General features: G+C 41.8%; 1 long non-coding RNA gene across 1 annotated transcript in view; it reads right to left on the reverse strand.

The window, feature by feature from the left end:
* The window catches only part of LOC122913951, a 95,987-nt gene extending 68,918 nt beyond the window's left edge, over window positions 1-27,069 (reverse strand). The window contains exon 1 of the long non-coding RNA XR_006385755.1: window positions 27,044-27,069. This is a non-coding gene — a long non-coding RNA (uncharacterized LOC122913951). The remainder of the gene's footprint in view (window positions 1-27,043) is intronic.
* Between the last annotated feature and the right edge of the window lie 307 nt (window positions 27,070-27,376).

Consider the following 27,376-nt stretch of genomic DNA (forward strand, 5'->3'; position numbering starts at 1 on the left):
GAGCATTTTTCCATGTGTCTGTTGGCCATTTTTATGTTTTCTTTGGAGAAATGTCTGTTCATGCCTTCTACCCATTTCTTAACTGGATTATTTATTTTGGGGGGTGTTGAGTTTGATAAGTTCTTTATAGATTTTGAATAGGAACCCTTTATCTGCTATGTCAATTATAAATGTCTTCTCCCACCAAGAATAATTTCTTTTATTTATTTAGTTTTGTTGATCTGGAGAATTAAAGAGCTCCAATGTTGCTATAGTCCTCAAGGTATCAGACAGGTATAGTGGCTCTAGTCCCTGAGATTCAAGGCTTTAATGCCTAAGAGGGAACAGGAAACATGGTCTGGGCCCACCCACCTATGGGGGTAGGGGAAGGATTGAACAGAAATTTCTGCATAAAACTAGAGCCTCGAAGGACTGCCTAACTGTGCAGGACAAACTAATACCATCCCTACTCCACAAGCTTAGGGAAGTGAAAAGGAAATATTCTGCCCATCCAAGACAGTACCTTGGCAGAAAAGAATCATTCTCAAGAGAAGAAACCCCAACTTTGTGCTTCATGAATAGATGTGGTCCAAACTTCTAATTGTCCCCATTGTGCAAGACCCTAAGCAAAGAGGTTAACCAAAAATCTGGTCCTAGGCTGATAGATTCCTCAAGATGCTGGAAGAGGCTTACACACAACCATCCTGAAGGAAGTGTCTACAGCCTAGCAGATATGGGACTCCCAGAGGAAACCTTTCCTGCCACCATCAAGTCACTCTGCAAAATTACAAACTGGAGGCTGAAACAAAGTGCTAAGACACAAGACCATAACAGCATGATAAAACAGATGAGTCTGGAGAAGAACCAACTAGAATGCTTCCAAATGAAAGTGTCCAGTCATTGAAATGGTAATCTGAGAGAGGTGGAAAGAAGTGGTAAGAGACTAGTCATCTGAAACCAGATAACAGATTTTGCATAATACCCAAGGACGTCTGGACACTCTCCAGCGGTTGCCGAGTAGCCCTCAGAGGGGTATAAGCAAGGTGCTGATATGGTTACATGTATAGTTTAGAAAGAAAACACTTGGAACCTTGCAGTAGGCCAGAGAATTAAAACCAGAAAGACCAAGTAAAAAGATGTATCAGATAGGTATCATTCAATTGCAAATGACAGGAATGTCAATTCAAGCTGCACTTAGAAATAATAATATATCATTGGCTCCCTTAAATGAGAAATTTCAGGTCTGTTCTGCTTTGTGAACTGAAGGCTTGATCAACATGTTCTGTGATGCTGTCAGAGAGATGTCTGCGATACATGATCCTGCTGGGTGACCATCTTCCTTGTCCTGCCTGGGAGCTGTGGCTCCTCTGAACAAGGCCTTCCTAACTGCCATGTTCCCCACACATGGTCTGTCACCATATCGTGTCCCGTTAATAATGTGTGTGTGACCTAGTGTCACTGCGTGGTTAGCCATCAAGCTCACTTGATCTGTGACCTGCACTGGGTTCACGTAGGGCCATCTAAGGTCACAAGAGTTCCAGAGCTTCTCTCTTGCTATCATTCTTTCATGTGGATATTTAAAATATCTTCTTTGTTCTTCTGCTAAGGCATGACAAAATGTCCATGTTTACAGTCGATCTGGATGTTCTGAAGTTCTCTTCTCCTGTCTTCAGTGACCTGGTGCTACCCTGGCTCATTTCCAGCCTCTCCAGTCTTCTCTTATTCCCCCCTGGGTGCTACTCCAAGCTGTACTTAACTCTCTTCTCTCAGCGATTCCTTTCTATGATGCCCAAATCCAATAGCATCCACCAGCATGTCTGGGTGATGAACCCCAAATCTGTATTTCTGATCTCCCCTGAACCTCAGGTCTGCAGTCCTATTGGCCCACATTTCAAATTCATCAAGTCCCAAACGTGACACCTAACAGGTATTCATTTCATAAACCAGCTCTTCGTCCTCTTACATGTGGCTGCGATCTGCCCTTTGTGTTTATGCATGGAAACATCATTCCCAGGCCATCTGGGATCCAAGTCTAGGAGCCACCTCTGACTCCTCCTTCCCCTTAAGTTCCACATTCAAACCGTCACCAAGGCCTGACCAGCCCTAGGATGTGACCTGCCTTTGCCCAGCTTTATTGCAGCTGTGAACAGGCTTTTGCCCAGCTCAGAACGGGGAGGGGGAGATGGTTCAGACAGAGATCTGACCTGAAGAATGATTCAGAAGGAAAGACTAACTGGTCTTTGGGAACCTAAATAGGGACCGAGGAACCAGTAGCCTAACGAGACTAGACAAAGGCACTCAACCGGACTGAAGATACCCACATATCTGTAAAACAGATTCTTTGCTGGAGGGACACCTGAGGGCTCAGAGTCAAGGAAAGTACTTGTGGTTATAAAACAAAACTGTGGAATTTGTGAGCAGAGGCTGGGACCTCTAACCAGTGGCTAGGACAGACAGCAACTCCAAGTGGCTTGTGGTTTTCCAGGGAGAGGGGTCAGGACCTCAGAAAGTCAAGATGTACCTCAGTGACAGAGAACAGAAGGGCTTTCCAGATCTGCCAGCCTCCTGAGCAAGGCACTACATCCTCACAGAGCTGGGCAGTCATAGGGAACAGCTGGCAGACCACTGTTGTAGGGTTCTCAAACAGGTTAGTGCAAGTCCATGAAGAGAATCCCCATCCTATTCCAGATCTTCCCAGAAGCACTAGGAGAAGGAGTGTGGTGTATGTAAGGGTGCCGGTCCTGAGTTCTGACAGGACAGGATGTGCTCACGGCTTTTCTCCGCCACAGGATTGTCAGTCCTGAGCTGTCTCCTTATCTGTGAGGCCTACGGCTTCTCAGACTAGCAGCCTCCTTACTTCTTCATCTCCTAGGTCCTTGTTTTCATGGGGCACCCACCAGGCCGGCTGAAAGACTCTCCATTTCCTCGTGCACTTGAGCATGGGAAATATGATAAGAGGGAAAACACGGCTGACACCGGGTTGGGGCCGGGCCCTCCGTGGTTGTGTGCTCAGCACTGACAGGACCAGCTGAAGAAACATGCGCTAAGTAGGGAATCTTGGGCCAGCGATGCCAGGCCCTGCGCTCTAGGGTAAGACCTCTCTGAGAATAGAAAAGGAAAGCAACCTAAATTCTGCTGACTTGTGCACATTCTCAGTCAAGAGAGAGAAAAAAGAAAGAGAAAAGTAACATGTGTCAATTTAAAAATAACTGCTATTGAAGAAAACAGAACCATCTTTTCTGAACGTCCAAGAAAAATTTTCAAACTTACTGAATGTATACAGATTAAATCACTGACTAGTGCGTAACTTTTTGTCTTCTGTTTACTCAACCCTTGATAACCAAAAACAAAGTTTCTAAAGAGACTTTTAATCTACATTAGGAATGCAGAATTTCGCACAGTCTGTGATAATGGGAAGTTATTCATTACATGCTTGTTGGAAGGGAGGAGGGGTGAGGGAAGGCAGGAAGAGTAACGTTATCGCCATGATGCGTAGATTCACGGCTGTCAGTCAGGAGTCTGATAAAGATGCATGGGCTTGGGGCGCCTGGTTGGTTGGCTCAGTGGGTTAAAGCCTCTGCCTTCAGCTCAGGTCATGATCCCAGGCTCCTGGGATTGAGCCCCGCATTGGGCTCTCTACTTAGCAGGGAGCCTGCTTCCTCCTCCCTCTCTCTCTCTCTCTCTCTCTCTCTCTGCCTGCCTCTCTGCCTACTTGTAATCTCTGTCTGTCAAAAAAAAAAAAAAAAAAAAATCTTTACAAAAAAAAAAAAAAAAAAAAAGATGCATGGGCTTGAAAGTCAGACAGACCGGAGTTAAAGGCCCACTCTGGCAAATCACTGGCCATGTGAGCCCCCCCTCTTCATCTGGAGCATATTCCTATGCTAAAGGCAGAAAAGGACAAGGTCATGAGCATGAGCTTTGATGCCAGACACCTTGGGTTAGGTTAGAAGAGTAGTTCTATCACAGACTAGCTATGGACTGGGGCAAGTTAATCCTCCTGTCTGTGATTAGTCTCCTCAGTGACGAACTGGGGACAGATTAGACTCCCATGCTTGTGAGGTTTTGAAATAATTAAATAAAATAGTGAGCATAAAGCACATAAAATATATCTGACTCTAGGTTATTCAATAAATATTAGCATTATTATCATATCCTTAAGAAGGTAAGCTTTTGGAGAGCAGGGTCTTTGTGGATTTTACTTACAACTGTGTTCTCAGTGGAACCAAACACATAGTTTGTGCCCATTACCCTTTTGTTGAATAAAGAACATCACATCTTCACAGGGTTGTTATGGGAGGTTATGATGTCTGACCCTGTAAAAAGCCTGACACTGAGTAGCCACTCAATAAAAATGACGTTCTCCTTTCCCTGATCTCGTACAGTAATCCGTACATCTCTACTTTCTAAAAGTTCTTTGGGGAAAACCATAGATTTTTTTTTTCCTTAGGTACACGAGTAGGTGGTATTTTCGCTGGCGTACACTGGGCAGGGTTCTCTTTAGACTGAGGGAAACTAGTTATGTGGTTTTTCACTGGCTAGAGGGATTATCCATTCCAGGACTCATAGGTGAAGCACTTCTCTGCTGGAGTTTCCACCAGAGCTTTCCCGGGAAAGAGCGCTGGCCATGTGGGGCTCTGGACAGAGTGGGAAAGGAAGGGACACCATGCTGATTTCGTCACCAGTTTGTCGATGCATGAATATGAGACAGGCGTTTCAGATAGCTGCTTCATCAGAAATCCAAGCACAATGTCTCCTCGGCTTTGTGAAGATCACAGACATTACATTCTCCTCCACAGAGGCCAAACCAAACAAAACTAAACAAAAGTCCTTTCACTCAACAATTCCCTTCCACAAATGCAAATAAAACAAAACAGAAACCACTTCCTGTCTGTCTTCTTCAGTCTGGGCTGCTCTAACAAAATGTCATAGATTGGGTGGCTTCAACAACAAATATTTATCACTCACAATTCTAGAGGCTGGTAAGTCCAAGACCAAGGTGCTGGCAGATTCGGAGTCTCGTGAAAGCCTACTTCCTGGCATGTAGGCAGTGCCTTCTTTCTCTGTTCCTTACAAAGCAGAGAGAGCTAGAGCAAGAAAGGTCTCATCTCTTCTTCTTCTAAGGACACTAATCCTACCATGGGGACTCCAACCTCACAACCTCATCTAAACCTAATTACCCTCTGAAGGCCCCATCTCCAAATACCACCACATTAGGGGCAGGGCTTCAACATATGAATTTGGGGGAAACACATTCAGTCTCTAACACTGTCACCCCCATTCTGAATCTTCAACAGAAGTCATCTTTTACTCCAAGAGTATTAGAGTATCAACATCTTAGAATAGAAGAAACTCAACTCCCAGAGGATGCAGGATATGTTGAAGGTGTTGGAATAAGGTCAGGAGGACTCTGACTGGGGGGTCATGAGTATCTGAATCCTGCCATTGACAAGCTATCTCTCCTGTGAGATCCCGAAAGGAAATCGACCCAGCGCTGGCCCTGTCAGGCAGGACTGGTGGATCAATCCTAGCGACTGGTCTTTTAGAAACAAGAATGAGAGGGGCGCCTGGGTGGCTCAGTGGGTTAAGCCGCTGCCTTCGGCTCAGGTCATGATCTCAGGGTCCTGGGATCGAGGCCCACATCGGGCTCTCTGCTCAGCAGGGAGCCTGCTTCCTCCTCTCTCTCTGCCTGCCTCTCTGCCTGCTTGTGATCTCGCTCTGTCAAATAAATAAATAAAATCTTTAAAAAAAAAAAAAAAAAAAAAAAAAACAAGAATGAGAAAGAATTTGAGGAAGACATAGAGAAATAGAAGAAATAGAGAAATCAGAGAAATTAGAGAGCTTCTCTCGGAAGCTATCTCAGAATTCTGTCCCTCCAGCTTCATAGAAGTAACAGAAGGGCTCTTCCCACCACATTTAGCCTTGAACACCCACCAGTAATAGCCAAGAAATGTCCCTGCCTTTGAGCGCCACTTATCCTTGGTGATGGAGAGGAATGAAATGCTGTGGTGTAACTCTGAAGAGGACTGAGAAAGAGGCCATGGTTTAGAAATCCTCTGGGTATGCCTGAGCTCAGTATGATAAAGAATAAAGAATTTAGAGTCAGAGAGACCTGGATGCATTCCTGCCTCTTCCACTTACTAATTGTATGCCCTTGTAAAAAATCACTTCACTTCACTTCTTTAAGCCTAAGGTTCTTCATCTAAAAAAAAAAAGAAAAAGAAAAAAAAAAAAAGATAATTCCTACCACATAGAGTTGTTATGAAAATTAAATGAGATAACATTTGTAAAACTCTTGGCAGAGTGTCTGGAGTAGGGTAAAGTGCTAAATAAAGGGCAGCTATTATTGTCATTACACAAAATTCAGGGGCCACTTCTGCAGCATCCCTGACAAATTAATATCTAATTTCTGTTGGACTATCTCTGGAGACAATGTGCTCATTACCTCACAAGAGAACCTATCCTATTACTGGGTAGCTGTAGAAAATTGTTTCCTTTATTTGAGATGGGTATCTTGTGCTCCTGCCTTTTTCCCTCGAGCAATATAAAATAAGTACACTGTCTCTTCCACATAGCCGTTCCTTACATATTTGAAGGCAGCTGCCACATTTCCCTAAATTTTTTCCAGCATCAACACCCCTAGTATTTTTAGTTATTTTATATGAATTCGTTTCTGGGCTTTTCACCAGCCTGAAGGTTGTCCATTGTCCCAAAGTGAAAACACAAAACTCTAACCACTGGTTTCCATCTTCTGTCACAGAAAGGCCTCTCAATAAGACACTCACAATGGACAGTCCATCACGAACATTGACCATTCATGGGAAGAAAAGCATGCTATTCAGGGTAAGGTGAATTATTGATAAAACTGTTTAGCCTTATTAATTCACCCATCCAATAAACTTTCACTGAGCATCTACTATAGTGTCAGGCACCTGTTTAGATACTTGAGACATAGAGATCAACAAGAAAAGACATTGGCTTGGCCCCAGGGATCCCACAGTTGAAGGTGAGAGACCAAGGACAAATACACAAGCCACTAGACTGACCCTAAGAACAAATGTGCTGAGCAGAGACTGAGCCCTTTGAAGGCTGGGTCCTACCTACTCACTCTCCATTCTCCATACCCCATACAATCTTATCATCATACAGCAATGACCTGAATGATTATGTCCCCCAAATTCACACACTGAAACCTAATTCCTGATGTGATGGCATTTGGAGATGGGGGTCTTTGGGAGACAATTAAGTCATGAGACAGGAACCTCATGTGTAGGATTAGTATCCTCATAAAGGGGACCTCAGAGACTCCCTTGTCTGGTCCCCCATATGAGGACACAGCGAGAAGAGCCATCCATAAACCAGGAAGCAGGTTCTCACCAGACACCAAATTTGAAGGCACTTTGATTACAGACTTCCCAGTCTCCAGAAATGTGAGAAAGAAATGTTTGTTTGTTTGTTTGTTTGTTTTAAACATCCAGTTTATTGTGTTTTGTTACAACAGCTGAAACAAAGACACATATCATTCATTTTCCCCCAGCTGCCAGAATCATATTTTTAAAAATCTAAATCATATAATGTCATTTCCCTGCTTCAAAATACCCAGTGTCTTAGATTTTCAAGGCATGTTATTAAGTGAAAAAGGTGCAGAATGATACCTACAGCAACATATCATGTATGCAGTAACAAGCACCATATTTTCTACGGAGATAGACAGATAAATATAGATCAGATAATTTTGAAAAAAAATTCCAGTGGCTTTCCAATGCATTTAGAAAAATGAAGCATCTTACTCTCACTTAGGAGGCCTCAAATATCTTTCTCCACCTCTCCAGGCTTTCTTATAGTGCACTCTCTCTCTCTCTCTCATTAAGCTTCAATGACAGGAACTTGTATTTTCTTCCAACATGCAAAACTCACTCCTGATATAGAGCCTTTCTATCAGCTGTTCTCCTGCATGGAATTCTCTTCTCCCTGGTTTTCAGAGGAGTACTCTTCTTACCATTCAGATCTCAACACGTATGTCACCTCCTCCAGGAAGAATTCCCCACAAATCAAACTAAAGTAGCCACCATGTTATTATTTACCTGATTTTAAATTCTCTGTTTAGCACTTTTCTACATTTCTACATCTCAAATATCCATTGAATGCAAAAACTCTATGAATGCAGAATCCTTATCTGTCTTGTTTACCAGTGATCAGACCATTGCCTGGCACATAACTGATAGTCAGTAAATAAGTGTTGAGTTGAATGATTTAAGAAACTACTTTTGGTCCAATACCTACTAGAGAGCCTGGCACCCAGCAGGGGCTCACTGGACATTTTCTGAGAGGAGGAGTGAATTGGGATGGAAAAGAGAGCACCAAAAGTTGACACAATCCCTGGAAGGCAGAGGCAGACTTCCCGGGCAGCCGGTTCGTTGTGTGTTGGATCTACCACCACTCAACTGTCACTCATTTCATTCTTACACGTGTGAAAGTGAAGTTATTGTGCACTTTGAAGTCATCTAACCTGCTCTAGTGTCACATCCATACTGATGGGAGCCAGGTAATCACAGAAGTAACCTCAAAGCTACACCAGTAATAGGTCAAGCCCTTCTCCATGCCCCACCATGGACCAATGATACTACAGGCTCTGCAGATGCCAGCGGCAGTCTGCTACTGTCTTGTGTGAAGGCATCCCACTCTCCTAATATTCTTCACCCTCTGTGTGCAGTCTCCTTCCAGCTGTCCCACCGCCTCCAGCTGGGACCACCTCCATCATATCCCCAGTTACCAGCACTTTCCCCACTGCCAGAATATCCTAAAGCTCAAAACTTTAGGAAAAGGGAAACATTGTAATAAATTATTATGAAATAATCCACCTTTCATGAACAATATAGGAAATCTTGGGGCAAACATGAAAGACAAAATTTAACTATTTACAATTGAAATATCTATTCTCTATAATTGAACAATTCCTGATTTTTGACATACTGAAATAGTATTCTTTTAAACACTTTATTTATTTGACACAGAGATAGAGAGTATAAGTAGGCAGAGCAGCAGGTAGAGGGAGAGGGAGAAGCAGGCTCCCCGCTGAGCAGGGAGCCTGATGTGGGGCTTGATCCCGGGATCCTGAGATCATGACCTGAGCCAAAGGTAGACACTTAAATGAGTGAGCTGCCCAGGTGCCCCCTGAAAAAGCATTTTTAAAAAATGATAATTTTCTGTCACTGCTCTAAATAGCCCTTAAACATCAGAAACAGACTTACAAAGAGTACATATTTGTCACCTCTTACCTCTGCATTACAGAGGGACAAATATAAATTTAAAAAAATGATCTCTTAATTGCATGTATGGTCCAGTAGCATCTTCTTTTTACTGACAGGAACCTTTTAACTTACAGATCATTACTATTTCAGCATGTGTTTCCTTCTGGATTAGGAGCAACTTCAAATGACCACACTGAATAGAACAGTGGGTTTCATTCTACTAACTCAACCTACCAACCTACAAGTTTGCAAATGACCTCCTGCACCCATACTTACAGCTCACTTTGGTCCACAGTCCTCCCGATCCCACATTCCAATCATTCTGCTCCTCATTCACTAGCACAAATGCACCTGTTCCCTCTCCTTTCCAGGACTTTGGCTATGAAGCCCCTTTCTGAGGAGAACACCCATCACTTCTTCCTTTGCCTTGCTAACCTCTACACATCCTTCATGTTTCAGCTTAGTTGAAATTCCTCCCGGGAGGCGTGTGCTCACCCTCCAGCTGTTACTCCCATAGTACCATTCCCCTCTTGTGCCAAATGTCTTTACACAGTGATTTAATGTCTGTCCTCATGTTTAGACTATTAGTACCATGAGGGCAGGAACAACACATGTCTACATACCACTGTCTTCCTGGCACATAATGGACATTCAGCAAATAAATGGCCAACAAATGAGGATGTCAAGACATAATGGTTGGCTGAATGGCCTGGAGCATTTTGATAAATGGTAGAACTTTCTGAGTCCCATTTACAGCAGGAACCAGTACTTTTGTTTTATTCCATCTCAAGTCAAACTTCATTTATACTAATGTGAGTAAATACTTTCCCACAAAAAACTGAAGCAGTGTGACTGCCGCCTTTAGAGACAGTTCGGAATAACAAGTTGAAGTATGGACCTGTATGCACAGCAGACTAGAAGCTGGGACATTCGTTTTCATAAGTTGTGAGATCCTAGAAGATTCCTCCCACATTGGAGCAGTTTGAGGGGAGAAGGGGAAAATGACGTAGCCAAAGAAAGAGGTTTGTTGATAAAGAAAGCCCTGATCATGCTGATAAACTGGCCTTTCCACTCCTTGACCACAGACGCCTCTTCGGGCAGGCAGAAGAGTGGTGGGCTTGAGCACGTGAGTTTACATCTGGGCTCAGGCTGGCTCTTCTGTTTCCAGTCACATGACTGGTTCTTCTGGTTGGAGCCAGTTCCATTTCCTCATCAGTGAATGGGTCAGAGCCGTCCTGGTGCTGCCTCTCTGTATTATTGAGGCCAGAAAGCCAAAAACTGCTTGTCCCTGGCTCCCTTTCAGCAAGGATTTCTATTGTAATTTATATTCTGCCAACCGGAGGCATCTGGTTGGATGGTCAGGTCTGTGTGGTTTTCTGGGACTCATTGCTAAAGGACTGGCTTAGAGCCTGCTTCTCTAACACTCTCCATGGTTTCCTAAGCACTGAATTCCCTCTTTTAAATCTCTTCTTACTTAGAATAGTGAGGGTGGCTTATGTTACCTGCAACGAAACCTTAACTGATACTCCAACTATGCAACTTTCGGTGGAAACTGTATGTAAGATAATGTGACTGGCACGCATGGCATGGGACCTCACAAGTGATAAGCATTTAGCAAATGGTACCAATGTTTTTCCAGTGAACATCTCCTGGACATTTTTCTCCAGAACACTTCAGCTTTGGTGAGAAAGAAACCTGGTTTTTTCTCTGATCCAACAGGGATGAAAGGTTATGAAGAGATGGAGTCCTTCTGAGGAAAGGAGAGGGTCATCAAGGGTACTTGTTTTCAATGGTTTTGGTCTGCCCTCAGATACTGAGCATGAGAATTTTCAAATTATAATAGTGTTGTGTGTGAGAAAATTACTGCAGTAAGAATGGCAGCTCCACTGACAGGGAGAAAACCTCTGACCATTTTCTAAGGCTCCAGATGGAGAAGATGCTTCACAATGTTCCCCAGCATCGTCCAGGAACGTAGTCAGTGAGCGAACATTTTCAGTGCAGCCAGTCTGGCCCCAGACACAGGAGTGAATAGGAGACGGGTGGCCTCAGCCTGGGTAGCTGCCTGTCAGGGCACCTGCTTCTTCAGCCCTTCCAAAGCAGTCATGGGCTCTGCCTGTGGACTCCTTGGCCCGTACCTTGGCTCACAGATGGTATCCCTCTCTGCGTTCATCCAATTCCAACTTCTCTGACTTAGCCTGACATGGCCTGACTCTGACTGCATGATGCACATCCCCTAAGGTCTGTCCGCTAATGACCCACACCAGCCAGGCTCAGAAGACTCCAGCCCCTGTGCCCACTAGCCCAGACACAATGGTGAGTGAGGTCGGAGGAAGCAGCCAGAAAGAAACCGCGTCCTCCTTGCCATTTTGCCCGAAGCCCTGATGGCAGCTGCAGACAGTTGGGGCTGGTATGGGGAAGCTCATTCCTGATTCAGGTTGAAGTTTTCCCCACGTGGCATGGGGTTGAATTCTATGAGGTCCTGTCTTATTTTCTATGCTTCCAGACTTAACTGTGTCAGGTCAGTTTTTTTAAAAAAAAGTGACCTCAAATTTCCAGGCAGAACAAAGTGGTTATGACAGTGTACTGTTTAAATATCCCTAAACCTTCTCATAAAACAAAACAAAACAGATAGGTAAACCAGAATAGTAAAATTTAAAAATAAAAGGGACAGCATCTTCAGCAAAATGAGATGCCAAGGAGTTCCCCAGAGCTCCAGATCGTAAGTGGTTACTGCCAAACCACCGTCAACAGCAGAGCCTGCTCCAGCCACGTGTGGGGCTGGCACTCGTGGATAGAAGAGAGTTCCAATGGTCTCAAAAGACATGGAACCCAGAAAGTGCCTCACATGCTCATTCCCAAAGTGACAGGAGCTCCCTCTCAGTGGAATCCTCAGCAAGCAAGCCAGGCAACAACCGATTGGTAATACTGGGGAAGAAGTCCATGGGCTGTCATGAGCAGATGGGTGACCCATGAAGAAATCGCAAGGACCTGCGCAGCCTCATCTCTCGAGGGCCTCAGACATATCTTTCTGGGGGAAGAGAGAACAACTCAGAGACAAACTGCTATGCATACAGTGGAAAAAAATCAAAATAAAAGCAGTAGTGTAGAAGCAATGGTGAAAAACAGAGAAGATTCAACTCCTATGAGGAAAAAGGGGTCCAGAGGAAGCAGAACTATTGAACTGAAACGCTGTATTTTTTAATACTTCAAAGCGACAACAGTGCAGAAACTTAGAACCACTTTCCTAGGAAACCACCCTGATCTGACAGGAATCTCCTTCTCATGAAAAAAAGAAAGGGCATCTCAAGTAAACAAGAGAAAATGAAAAGGATCATGATTCAACCCCATATAAAGGGGAAAATTAACCACCGTTAAAAAGGCATACAGAAAAATATGACCACAAGGCTGATGAAAACCATAGCTTAATATTAAAAAAGGGCTAAGATACAGATAAGAACAGTATGGGAACTATGAAAACTTAGCATAATTTACAAGTAGAAAATATCAGAAATCATGGTGTGAAAGCCAACAGGATATGAAAAAGTTCTGTCAGTGTTCAGGAAAAAAAACTGTGAAAATAAAGAAAAAAGGAATCCACTTCAGAATGAAGTCTAAAACTAAAGGAAACATGAAACACTCAGTAACAGAGAGAGTGGATAGTAAGAAAAATGGAAGGCAGAAAGAAGAACATGAAGAAATCAATGAAAACGAAGACTATATGAAAGAAAACAATAGAGAGAAAATGGATAAGGAAAATTCAGTATGTATGATTAGAATCTTCCAAGAAAAATCCAAAACCATGGCACAGAATTATCCCTCTAAACCATAAGACAAGATAGCTTTCTTGAAATAGAAGAAGACTCAAGCCTACATTTTGAAAAGTGTACACCATATATTTCTTTGAGAAAACTGACCCGGAGAGATGCACCAAGACATATTCCTGTGAAACTACAGGATTTAAAAATAAAGGAAACATATTTTGGGCAGTTTTTATTAAACAGATGATATTTGTCTGTTTGTTTCCTAAAGATTTTCTTTTGAGTCATCTCTACACCCAATATGGGTCTCCAACCCACACCCCTAAGATTAAGAGTCACACGTTCTACCAACTTAACCAGCCAGGCATGGAGATTAAGTCATTTCTCAGTAGGATGGTCATATAACTTATCCTAACTGGGATACTTTTAAGTAGTACCCTTGACAGTGTTGGGTGAATAGATGTAAACCCAGACTGACTCTAGCCAAATGAGATGTAAATTCACCCAATTATACAGAAAATAAAGAAGAGACACCTAATTTTTAAGGGAAATAAACCTGGAAAACAATGATAACCCAACAAGGGAATGCTTTCCAGCACCAAGATCATTTCATAGTAAAGAAACAGGATTTGCTGGGAGGAAGAGATGATGATTCCAGATGGAGGGCAGAAAATGTATAGGATGAGCCTGAGATATTCTGCCAGGCAAGGAAGGAAGAAAGCTCCCAAAAGGACACAGGAGCTCACGCTGCAGTCAGCAAGGTGACACTGAGAGATAATCTGTAGATTTCTGGCAACATAAGGTGCCTCTGTATGAATGCATGCAAGAATTCTCTCTTAGAAACAGCAATTCTTTGAAACAAAGGCACATAAATTTCAAACCAAAAAAAAAAAAAAATTCAACTTTTTTTCTACCTCTTTCTTTTCCAAAAATGCATCTTATGCTTCTGTATCTTCCAACTCTTCTGTGATACTGCAGAATGGTAAGTCACTCTACTCCTATACAAAAGTGTTAGGAATGGCACTGGGATAGGAAACTTACAATGGAGATTCAAAGAAATCCTCAGAGACCTGACAAGCCTATTATTGAGTGTCTGTGATCAAATGGGAGCAGAACACCAAAATGCATTCTTTTATTTTTTAACCTCTGACCCTACTTTCTTCTTCCATAGCACAAAAATACAGATAGAGAACCAAAGAAAACCAAATAATTATACTGGCAAAAATAATGTATTTTTTCCTACTTTTGCTGTTTTATTACCACTGATTTGATAATTTTATATTTCATAAGTCACAAGTAAACTTTTACTATGTGTCATGTTGATGTAAAACACAATGTCAATCAGTGATTCTGTATTTGCAATATTATAGACTATAATACATCACTGGCCCCAAAAAACACAGATCATTCGTCACAAAATCACAAAGATACTGGCAGTGGACTGGACAGTAGCTCTCAAAAACGTATGTCCACATTTTAATCCTCTGAACTTTTGAATGTGATATTACTTGGAAAAAAGAGAGTTTGCGGTTATAATTAAGCTAAAAAATTCTGAGGATGTTCCAGGTGGGCCCTAAATCCAATGACACACATCCATATGATAACAGAGACAAAGAGACACATAAAGAAGGCCTTATCAAGACAGAGGTAAAGATTAGAGTGATGTATCCGTAAGCCCAAGAACACCAACAGCTACAAGAAACTGGACAAGACAAGGAATGCAATCTCCCCCAGAGCCTCTAGGGATAATACAGCAGAGCCCATAACTTAACTTCTGGACTTAAGAACTATGATAAAATTAATTTTTGTTTTTTTAAGCCACACCCTCACCCCCCCACGGCCCCCACAGTGCCCATTTGCCTAAAATGTGATAATGTCAGGAACACAAAGAATAATTTTTGCAATAGATTGATACACTCTATGTGTGTCTTCTTATTTTAAGTTTATGGATATTTCTATATATTATATACATATATAATATATTTTAAAATTTCAGAATAGTACTTTTTCACATCACTACTGGAGATGACTAGGGCACCCAGTTAAAATTGGTAAAGAGAAGAATGACGTGTTTATCTTGCATTCCCAGTATGAACTATATTTCAGAGTAATCAAATAGTTAATAAGGTAAAGAAAACCATTACAGAAGAATTCTAGCTAATAAATGTAAAAAGAATTATGGAATTAAAACTAAATACTGTTTTCTGAAGTCATCATGACATACTGGATACAGGAAACAATCATCAATGGGTGTTGTAAAGCAGTAGGTATCAATTTAATGACATCACTCAAGGGGGGACAGTCAGAAATATCATAATCCTCCCGAAATGATGTAACTGGAAGTAGATAGTACCAACTTTGAATCCCACTGTTTCTTAAACATTTGAACCTGAATCTAATCAAGCCTCACAATCTAACAGTTTACAGGAAATACAGAGAAACATGTTGAAGGATACTCAAGGAAAGCAATTAGTCAAATCTTTTGTCTACAGGACAAAAGAACTTGTTTTCCCCTAAAATCAGTAGCATTTATCCAAAAGGGGAGGGAAGAGTTTATAGAATAAAGAGACATAGCTACTAAATACCACTAAATATGTAGATATCATTAGGATCTTCATTTGAACAAACCCTCTTTGAATGACTGTGTCTAGATATTTTGCATTTGCTTTTCCAGAAAGCAAACACCTTACTTGACTCTATCTGTGCCCCAGGTTATTAGTCTTTATGAACTAAGAGGGATCAGCAAACCATGACCTGTGGGCCAAATCTCACCACTGGCCTGTTTATGTATAACTGGTGAGCTAAAAATAAAAATGTATTTATATAATGTGTATATAAACACATATTATATATGTATGTAATGTATATAATGCATATATGTATATAATATATAATAATGGAAAATTATTCACCCTTAAAGAAGGAAATCCTGTCCTTTATAACGACATGGATGAATCTGGAGGGCATCACACTATGTGAAATAAACCAGACAAATACTACATGGCATCACATATATGTGGAATCTGAAAATAAAATGAACTCATAGAAACAGAGTAGAACATTGGCTGCCAGGAGCTGAGGGTTGGGGGAAATGGGGAGTGGCCAGTAAAAGGGTATAAACTTGAAGTTATAAAATGAGTAAGATCTGAGGATCTATTGTTTAATACGGTGACTATAGTTCACACTGTATTATATAATTGAAACTTGCTAAGAAATGAGAATTTAAATGTTCTCCACAAAACAAGAGAACAAACAAAAACAGGTAAATGTGTGCAGTGATGGATATGTTAACTCAGTGGGTTCAGTCCCTTTCCCCATATTTTTACATATCAGATCCTTATGTTGTATATGTTAAAAATCTTGTAACTTCATTTGTAAACTATACTTCAATAAAGCTGGGGGGGGCGGTATTCAGAAGAAAACAAAGAATATGGGAGAGAGACCACATGTGGCCCACCCAGCCAAAAATAGTAACTGCCTGGCCCTTTACAGAAAAAATATTTACCGACTCCTGTATTAATTAGTTGGGATCCCTTGTCCTCTGAATTTCGACTGGGTGGGGCCAATGGGAGAGACCCCAAGAAGAGCTCTGAGGGTGAAAGGAAGGGGAGGCAAGTATTTATTCCTCCATCTCCCTCCTTTCTGGCAGGCTATTCTCTGCAACTTCCAGGAACCTTCCTCCCCTTGCTTCTTTGGGCTGACAGGTGATAACAGCTTCTCGTGACTGCCAACCTTCAGGCCCTGCACCATCCCTTGATTTTCTTGAACCCTGGCCGCAGCTTGGTAAATAGTCCCTTTATTAACATCTCTTCAATTACCTCTTTTGAATAAGCCATCTGTTTTCCTATCAGGACCCTGACTCATGCAGACTACATATTTAGATAATAACTTTGTTTGGCATGAGAATGGCATGGTGGCTGTGTCGGAAAATGTCTCCAGACAGAGATGCATCCTGTAGTATTCATGGAAGGCAGGATGACTGGACTGGGCCCTTAAATACTCCTGAAAAAGAAGTGGATACATATGTATACATATATATTTATTATATGATTCTGTCTAGTTTTATGCATGTATTTTTTAAAACGTGACATAAAGAACAGTTGTACTTTAATCCTACATTAGCTATTCAATTAACTAAAGAAAAGAATAATGATATTGAGTGAATCTTTTTAAAGAGCAAACAAAGATTAGGATAGGCCCTCTGATTAAGAATAAGAACTCTGGTAATAAAGATCTGGGTTTAAAAATCACTTTGGACACTCATTACATAAGAAGAAAATCTTTCTGATTATTTCTCCATCTCATTTTCTCATCTGTAGAATACATAAACTATTTGTATTGTAGGACTATTGTTAAAAATAACTAAATACATTAATGTGTGCAATGTGCTTGGTACCTAGTAGATGCTTAATAAATTATAGTTGACACTGCTATTAATATTGATCATAATAGCTCATATTCAGAAAATAGAATGGAATTGAGATGGGGATCATAAAAAAAAAGGTGGCACTTACCAAGAATATTTTAATAGATATGTGTCCTCTGCTATAGACTGGATTTTTTGGTGGTATTTCTTTTCACTGGAGACCTACATTTTTTTGCAGGCTAATTGAACTGTATCATTTGAGATAAGTGCAGTCAAAGCTATTTAAAATAGCATGTAGCAATTAGGAAACTAGTTTAATGGAGAAAATCTCAAAGGGAACCAATTTTTTTCCCTATTTGACAGAATGAATGTTTTAACACCTTAATAGGAACACCACATTGGTTCAAACCTTCTCATTGGGATGGTTTTCGTACTAATTGCATGGAAAGTTAAATCATGTTATTACAAGAATATGAAGAAGCACAGATGTTTTGTGATTTAATTTTATAGCTGTCCCTCTGAACGGTTCAAAAGAAAGATCTAGTGATGTGTTATGGTGCACATTTGTTTTAATATTTGGCTAGAGGTTCTTGATAAATTATTAACTGATCAACATGATGTCGTGTGAAAGGGCTATAAAACAAAATTATGTCTCCACTGAGATAAGTGAGAGGCAAAGATGTGCTTATTAACGGTGTCTACACGTGAGTGGAGAATGACAAATTGAAACAATTCTGCTAGTAACCTCAAGTCCAAAAATCACTTTAACCTGATATATTCACTTGATTGAGGAAGCATTGCTTGAGGCTTTCAAATTTCTAAGTAATTGCTCTTATTTTCTCCCTCATGTTGGTTTAGCTGCGTCTGCAAGCACAGATGGTCTGCCCTTTGTTTTACCTCCAGTGATCTGGCTGTTTCAGCTTTGCCATTTAACTGGGGCAACACGGGCTCCCTCCAGAGTCCCTTGGGTCTCTATCAAGAGACGGCCCCCCTAGGTGGCTCCAGTGGGCTGTCCCCAGTACCCTAATGCTTTCCACTTTCCACACACAACTCCAGTCTCCCAATCCCATTTTCCACGTCATACTAAGGTTGTGAAAGACTAATGCATTTAAACTTTTACCTTTTCCGGGGAACTCAGAATTTCAACAGGAGTCCAAATCTTAAGTGTAAAGTGTGTGAAGCTCTTATTAGGTACAATTTGGAGCTCAGCTCATGTAGGGGGCAGAGGTGAGAGAAGGTAGATCATCACAGTGGGTTCAGGCTTGGGGACACTTGGAAGGCAGAAGGCAGTATCCAGCCCGCATACATCTAGCCAGGACACACAAGGCTCTAACAGAGCTAGGCCTCTCCTCCGTGTCACTTAAGTGAGTCTTACATGCCCCACAAAGCAAAAATAACGTGTATTCAGTTAAAGACAAAAATTTAGCATAAGATTTTTTTTTTTCTTAAGATTTAATTATTTACTTAGAGACAGAGAAGGAGAGCAGGGGGAAGGACAGAAGGAGAGGGAGAGAGAATTTCTGGCAGGCTCTATGCTCAACAGGGAGGCCAACTCAGGGCTCGATCTCAGAACCCTGAGATCATGACCTGAGCTGAAACCAAGAGTTGGACGCCTAACCGACTGTGCCAGCCAGGTACCCCTGTGACTTTCTGTTTTAACGCCCAGAGAACATTCATCTCTGTGGTACCAAAATGTTTTCGTGTATTGTACTATGTGATTTTCTGACAGACTCTCAGCTATTTGCTCCCATGGCCTCTACAATTTTTATAAGAGAGGGAGGAAACTAATGAGATATTAAGTATAGCTATAAATGTCACTTGAAACAAGAAGCTATCTGTTCACATGTTTCAGGCTCCTTAGAGGAGAGATGTCTGAGAAGCTATTCCTTCAAGACATTTCCCTTGGCAATTCAACAACCTTTCTTAGGAACTAATCTTGGTAATACCCTAGTGGAGTCAAAGGCTTACTGGTTTCCCTCTTTTAATTTATATGTTTATATTCAACAGAGATCTTCGAGAAATAATGTTTTAACCCAAAGTGGTGTTTTTCAGAACACTTTTGCCAAGCATGTCAATAGGTACGCCTGGAAAAAGGATCCATGGGTCAAGAAGTTCAGTGAATTCTAAAATCTCTGCTTCCTTTGTAGTAATTCAAAGTGCATGTCAACAATCAAGTCTCTGAGAAGTCCTGCAGTCAAGAAAACTTCTTAACTTCGTATAACCCAGGTTTTACCAAATTTTTTGTTTGCATATTTATTTTGGACACTATGAAACAATGTTCCGGAGAACACACACTTATAATATGCTGGTTAACTCACTGGCCCCATTCAAAGGCCTGTAAATCTTGGTGATAAAGCATGGGGTGTGTGCCGTGGGAAAGGAGGGAGTAAAAATACAGACCAGCGTAGCCATGAATACATAGGTTTGCAAAGCATTATCCCTAAACTTAATAAACAGGGCTTTCAGATACATGGGTGACTATTTGTCAAATATATTAAGGTGTTATTGCAATCTATTAAGTATGAATCTGTGTAAAAGCACCATGAGATTTTAGTGGCTTGTTTTGCACCTTTTTTGCACTCATCAGAAACTGAAAACATAGCTATTAACAATGTTGGATATCTGTAATGTTTCTTTATGGTAAAAAGGGTTCTTTGTATAAAGAAAAAAAAAGAGGTAGGGAATGACTGCCTTCACCCAAAGGAGGGACTGTATTGATTAGGAATTTGGGCAAAATGCCAGCAGATGGGGAGACTCTGAGGGCACAAGGGCTGATTCCTCCCAGATCATAACACACAGCATCATCTGGTCCACCCATGAGCAGTCCGTGTGTGTAGAATCCACCGCTGTGGACAGATCTCCTGGAGGCCGGGGTTCTATGGAGTGCTTGGCACAGCATGCACAGTGGAACTGATGTTTCTGGATCCCAGCTGTATAAATTGCTGCAACGGCCAGATGTGACCGTACTGACCCTGTTGTGTGCAGCGTGCACATCAACCTCAGGGACCCTCAGGGACTTGCTGGCTCGGGGAGCCTAGGACAGCAGACTGCTGCAAGTTGTGCATCAAAAAAGTAAGACAGACCCCCACGGAAAAGGAAAAGCATATTCACAGATGCCACTCTCTCCAAAGAGAGGGCAAACGCAGGTCTACCCAATGAAAGCAAGTTCTATAATGCCCTTCATCACAAGGGCGATCACTCTGATCAGCCCAAAGAGTATGGCCAGCCTCGTACCACCTCATCATTGCTCCACAGTCATTACAGCCCGGGTGCTGAGATGATCATGGTGATTATCATAGCATGCACTTATGCTAATAGCATATTATGTGGCTTGGATCACTTTTTCCCCCCTAGTCCAGCTGACAGACAACATTTAATTTTGTTCTTGGTATAAGAAAATCCTCAGCGTGCTGCTGCATTTGGGCCTCTACACACGCTCTGGATGAACTGAACTGAAAGGAAATGTCCACACTTGAATCAGAGCCCCTCACTCTGAGGCTGATCATGCAAGCTGACCAGGAGCACAACTGGATACAGCCAGATTCTGCTTCTGCTCCTCGGAGCTGGCGTGCATGCCCTGCGGAGGTGGGTGAGTCAGTGCTGTTGGCAAGGGCAGCAGGCTAACCCCATCTGGGGAGCAGAGGCCTGTTGCTGGCAAATGGGGACTCTTGGACTCGAGTCTTTCTCAACAACCCAGTGTTGTTGACCTGGAGAGAATCCAATCCAGAGGAGCAACTTTTTATATAATTCCTTACTTCACCCTTAGCTGCAAGCTTTGACATTTGCATAGGGATCCAAATTCTTTGATATCTTACTTTGCCAGGTTATTTCTCCCCTTGATGGTTTCAAACTGTCCTTGTCACATGGGGTCTACAGTTTCTGCATATTTTTCTATGTCGCCTATTCCAAACTGTGGTTCCAAAGTTTTCATTTTGGAATCTTGAAACATACATTATAGCTTTAGATGGCTAATAGTGAAAAGACCAAGGAGACAGAAATTTCCATCCTTCCGTGAATTTTAGCTTCAGATTTCTTTCAGGAGGAACATGATTTCTTCCTGGAGTTGTCATTTTATTCATTTGCAAATAAAGAGATAATTAACATTTATAGCTAAAGGTCCCAGCTTAGAGCCAACTAACCATAATAAGTCTGTCAACATAATAGAAAGCACCAGATTAGTACTATATGAAGTGAAGGAGTTATAGAACAGAAAGGGATAAATGAGCCAATGGTTCAAAATTCCTGGCTCTATCTATGCAATGCTGGGCATTTGGAAGAAAACTGAACGTTCCAATTAGAACTTAAGGGGTTTTCAAATACTTAAGATTAATTGTAAGCAAGGTTTTGGGGGTGTTGTTGTTGTTTAGTTTTAAGTGCTGGGTATTTAGTGGACAATAGTGTCTCATGAAAAAAGTTTTTATTCACAATGCTGGGAATTACTGACCATTTACACAGCAGTGACATCATTCTGGCTTTTGACTATGTGTACATGATATCAAATGCTTTTTGAAGGAACATTTTGGGTCTGTCATTATGTGGGGTCTCATGAACATGTTTGCTCAAGCACAGAGTTCTGCAGGGCTGAGTAAAGGTTTTCAGATGAAAATGCGATGTTTCACTCTCTGGGGATCTGAATAAACCAGCAGAGCTTTGTTTAACCCAGGCCTTATTTTGTTATTTGTTTCAAAAGATGTGGAAAAATTATCCCTTTTAGGAAGTTGAATTAAAGTATCACCCAGAGGGAGAGGCCCTGAATGAAAGAGTAAAGCATGGCTGAGGAGCGATATGTAGTACAGTTTTATACATGTCCTTTTGAAGAGGCACTTCAGAGGCATTTGGAAACTAAATGAAGAGGATAGGGGAGCTGGTCCCTAGGGCATTCAATTGACTAGGAAGCAGGCTGGCAGAGAGCAGTGTTTCTAACACTGTGTTCCTTCCACAGACCATGTTTCTCTGAATGTGAAGAGATGTGCCCGGGAAAAGTGCGTCATGCTCAGGTAAGTCTGGAAACTGCTAGCTTGCACAGAACTAAGCAGGTTTCTTTATTGCAGAACCTATCAGAGCCTTAAGTGTACTTGTACATTGTGCATTTCCAAAAAGAATATCATAGCATCAAGTTTTCAAAGGTACCTTAACCACAGGACAGTCTTTTAGAGACATGTCTCTTAATATCTCTTAATGAGATGTTTCTAGAAACCCATTTTAGAAAGTTTTCACATAGTGCAAAGTCTAGGTTTTAGAGTAAACAGATCAGAGGGTAAATCCCAGCTCCATCTCCTCCTTGCCATATGATCGTAGGCAAACCGCTTCCTAGTATGAGTCTCAGGTCTGTCAGTGTAAAATGTAGATTTTGATCAATATTCATAAGAGTTTTCATAAGAGTAGTAATAAATAGAAATTAAAAGTATAACAGCAAAATACAAAATAAATGTTAATCTGCATTATCATTAATTCGAGTGATGCATTATAAAAATCATCACTAGATATTTATATTAACAAATTTTTTATTTAGAAGGTTAAGTTCTTATTTTAAGGACCTTGCCAATAAGGTGGATATTTAACTGAAAAGATGCACTCTTACATTTGACAGTATTCTGCAGAACAGTTCATTTCTGAGTACCCCCATAACAGCAAAGTAGCCCCAAAGGAGGACCTTACTTTTTATTAAAAAATAGTTGGGAAAAATCTGCCCAATTCTACCCACAAAAATGTTGCAACCAACTCCCTGAGTATTGGAAGGGACACGGCTAGTTGAGGATTTATGTCTGCTCTTTAAAGTCTGAAATAAGCTGAATTGTGTAAACATTTTGGCACAGTATGCAGGGAGTTAAATACATTACTCTTGGCATTATTAACAGGTGGTGTGGGAATAAGTTGCTATGGAGAGTTCATGCTGCAGTGTCAGCAGAAGAAAATGTATTTTATAGGCTCGTATGGAGAGGGGAAGGGGGCAACGAAGGTTCCATGAGGTCTGATGCATGAAGATGACTGAAAAATACTTTCCAGCTGTCACAACTGCACAAGGGGTTGGATGATTTCTTGTAGTGTTATGAATGTAAACGCTATTCAATTAGCTGTTTCAAAAGCATAAAGGTCGTTTCTAAAAGAGAGCCATTTCTAGGCACCTGAAATGCTTGAAAGCCCATTATTTTCCAAGTCGTTCAGTCTCTGGAGAGAGATCGCCTCCCTTCTAGCAAAGGGTTCCTAGTGCTCCAAGGATATAAAAATAGACACACAAGGAATATATTCTCTTTAATAAGCAGAGCGGCTGTCAACGTCTACAAAGCTGAGCTTGGGTCAGGATTCAGTATACTCACAAAGCAACTCCATCTCTTCCAGCCACCCGAGTTTCCAAATAATAAAGCAAGAGGGACAAGAAGGAAAGAGCTCAAACCACAGGAAGACAAACTGAGGCTGGGGTTCAGAGAGAATGTGGACCACAGCATGGAAGATGAGGAAAATGACAGAACCTCCTTTTCTGAAGGGTGTGTAAGGCAAAAGTACCCAATCTAGGATGGCTAAAGGAGCTCTGCAAGATTTCTTTATATGTATATATATGTTTTTTCTTTCTTTTCTTTCTTTCTTCTTCCTTCCTTCCTTCCTTCCTTCCTTTCCTTCTTTCCTTTCTTTTTGAGAATGAGCAAAAGGAAACCATTAGTTGTCAGAAGAGAAGAACCCAAGTATTTTCTACTGTAGTCTAGGTAGGAACAGAACCCAACACAGTGCCCAACCAGAGGAAAAACAAAGGTTGGGAAGGAAAATACACTGGGTCCTGAGCATGAGCAGGGCTGTGCCAAGAGCTAGCCCTACACTGGACAAAGGCTTAGGATTGTTTCCTGTGCCTCCTTCAAGTCCAAACCACCTAAGGTTTCCTAACTCTGTAGGGATTTTTTGACAAGCAGGTGAGGAGCTTTCAGAGCCCATATTATTTCATTATTCCTGTGTAAGGGATGAAAGACAACCTTTTTATGTAGCTAACCCTGGAACTATAGCTCTCTTACTTGGGAAGCCACGTGGCTCCATCCCAGCTGTCCATCTACAAGCCCTGAGGAATTCCCAAGAGCCTCAGAGTTCCTGGCCATCCTTGGTTTTACAACACTACACTCTCACAGGCAGTAGGCTTGGGACAATTTAGTCTAGGGTTAAGAATGTTGGCTTTGGAACCTAAAGAAACCCTCAGTGAGGGTTCAAGTCTCCGTTCTGCCATTTAACGGGCCATGTCCAGCTGGACCAGTGACTTCCCATCTCTTCAACTTTGCTTCCTCGTCTGTGACATTGATGACAGCCAGTTCTCCCTCCCAGTGTTTTTTCAGGATTAGATGTGATAGAGCACAGTGACTAGTACTTAGCAAATGCTTGATAAATGGTAGCTACAGTTCCAGTCAGAAGTGGGAGGTTTCTTGGTCTTTGCAAAGAGAGGATTGCTTTGGGGGCTTGCCATGGTTTTGTGAAGACACCAGGCCCCATCCCAGGGTGGAAATTATCCAACATCTCTTTTTATTACTGAAGAAGTGAGGAGAAAAGAGACAGGCAGAAGCACTGACACATATACCCAGCTTCCCAGACCTTTAACTCCTCTAACTCTCCTCTCACCTCCATCTCTAATTGTGATCCAAGACCCAAGCCAAGCGCTCTGGCCTTGTGAGCATTTACAACAGCTGAGCTGGGTGAGGACTCGTGCTTTCATCCGGTAATTTAAGTAACTATATTTGAGTTTCTCACAGTATGTTTGGGAAGCATAGGACCTGCCAGCATACATCTGTGTTTTTCCAATGAGAATTATTCAGTTGGCAGAAAAACCACCCAAGCCCTTGTAACCAGGAAGTATGATTACAGCATTCGAAATTGTCATTTAATTTGTTTTAGTATTCAGTCTGTCCTCCTGCATCCAGACATTCTCCACCCAAGCCGTGAGCAAATGCAGTCAGTTCATATGAACTGCAGTTACAGTGGATGTACAATATATGTACTGTGGCCCCTCTGGGCGTTGAGACGGGCCATGAAAAGTCTGAACACGAGGGCTTTAACCACAAACACAAATTCAAGGCCTCCCCAGATCTCTGCTTCCTGCCACACGGAGAGCCTCTCTCCTGGTCCCCAGGTGTCGACCTGTCATATGTCATGTAGGGCTGCGAACTGCATTTCTGCAGCACAAGGGGAGTGAGGTTGGTTCTGGGCGATGCCAAAGCCGACCACCCAGCTGAACAAGGATGTTAACTTTCTTTCTTTCTTTTTCTTCTTTTTTTTTTTAGAGATTTTATTTTATTTATTTGACAGATCACAAGAAGGCAGAGAGGCAGGCAGAGAGAGGAAGGGAAGCGGGCTCCCTGCTGAGCAGAGAGCCCATTCTGGGTTTAATCCCAGGACTCTGGGATCATGACCCAAGCCGAAGGCAGAGGCTTTAACCCACAGTGCCACCCAGGCACCTTAACTTTCTTTTCTTATGGGATGCTAAATAATTAAATGAGTTTGCTTTTCATTAAGTGGCAGATTTAGAGGTTGTTAGAACTCAAATCCCAAGTCTCTTAATCCCTTATTGTACCAACTAAAAATATGTCAAGGTTTAGCACTCCCTTGGCTCCCTCCTGTATGCTTAAAACTGAAATTAATATTAAAACCACTCAAATATGGGGCTGTCGTAACAGAAAACAAAAACAAAAACAAAAACAGGTGGTTGACTCTACTTTGGCCTTTTGAAACTGCCTGGTTATTACCCATCATTTGATATTTACCATCTTGTTAAACTAAAGATTTGCAAAACTGTGCTCAGCACTACTCCCCAGCCCAGCCCACCAATCCTCTCCCTGCTAAAACCATGAACTTCATCCTTCTCTGCTCCCTAACCTCTGGTTCATTTCAGTTCGGTCCTCACTGATCACTTATCAGTGAGACTTTGTGTAACTGGAGCTGGGGTCCATGACAACAGACTGGTAGGTTTGGTTGAGGAAGAAACTAATCTTCTAAAACCACATGGCAGATGTGGAATTGGGGAAATAGGAAACCAGAATTTACTGAGTGCCTACTGGTGACAGGCATTCATGTGCATTACATCACTAAGTCTTCACAATAAATAACCTTGTGAGGACATGCACAATTATTATACTTCCAAAGAGAAAACATGCTAACAGGAGTTAGGCAATTTCTCCAAAGTTGCAGATAAAAGCGGAAGAACAGCAGTTTGTGCCCAGATCTGACAGAATCTAGTCCAAGAACTATGACCGCAAGATGAAGGGATCACCATTCTCCTAGTCTCCAGGGGTGAAACCTTATCCTCACTTTAAACTTCTCATCTCTTTTACTGCATCAGGATGGCCTCAGCTGCCAGCCTCAGAAAGTCCTGACTCCAGGGAACTCAAACAATAGGGAAATGTATTATCACACATAACGAGAAATTCAAAGATTCATCTTCAAGGCTCCACCTTCAATTCCCCAACTTCCCGTGGCTCTGCTCTCCTCTGAGCTTTGCCTGATAACAAGATGGCAACTCACAGATTCAGACACCACATCCAAACACAACAGCGTCCAGGGAAAGAAAGTGGGACAGGTCTAATGGTGTTTTTTTCTTACAAGCAAATACATTTTCCACAGCCTGAGGACAGCTTACCTCACACCACTCTGGTTAGACCTGGACGTGTGCCCACCTCTAAATCAACCCCTGGGAAATAATTATAGGTAAATCAGGGTATACTCACTGGTGCATGGGATGGATGGAGTCAGCTTCCTTTCCCTGAAGTCCAGGACTATGTGGAAAAGAGGTACATTCCAAACCAGGAATTCACTAGAAAGAAATAAAATAGAAATTAAATACTGGGTCCACTACACTCCCCACCTCTCCAACTTCTGCCTCTTCTATTTCTTTTTTTTTTTTAATATATATATATATTATTTGACAGAGAGAGATCACAAATAGGCAGAGAGGCAGGCAGAGAGAGAAAGGAGGAAGCAGGCTCCCTGCTGAGCAGGGAGCCCGATGCGGGACTCAATCCCAGGACCCTGAGATCATGACCTGAGCCGAAGGCAGCGGC

Source organism: Neovison vison, chromosome 7, assembly GCF_020171115.1.
Source record: "Neovison vison isolate M4711 chromosome 7, ASM_NN_V1, whole genome shotgun sequence".
NCBI classification, from domain to species: domain Eukaryota; kingdom Metazoa; phylum Chordata; class Mammalia; order Carnivora; family Mustelidae; genus Neogale; species Neogale vison.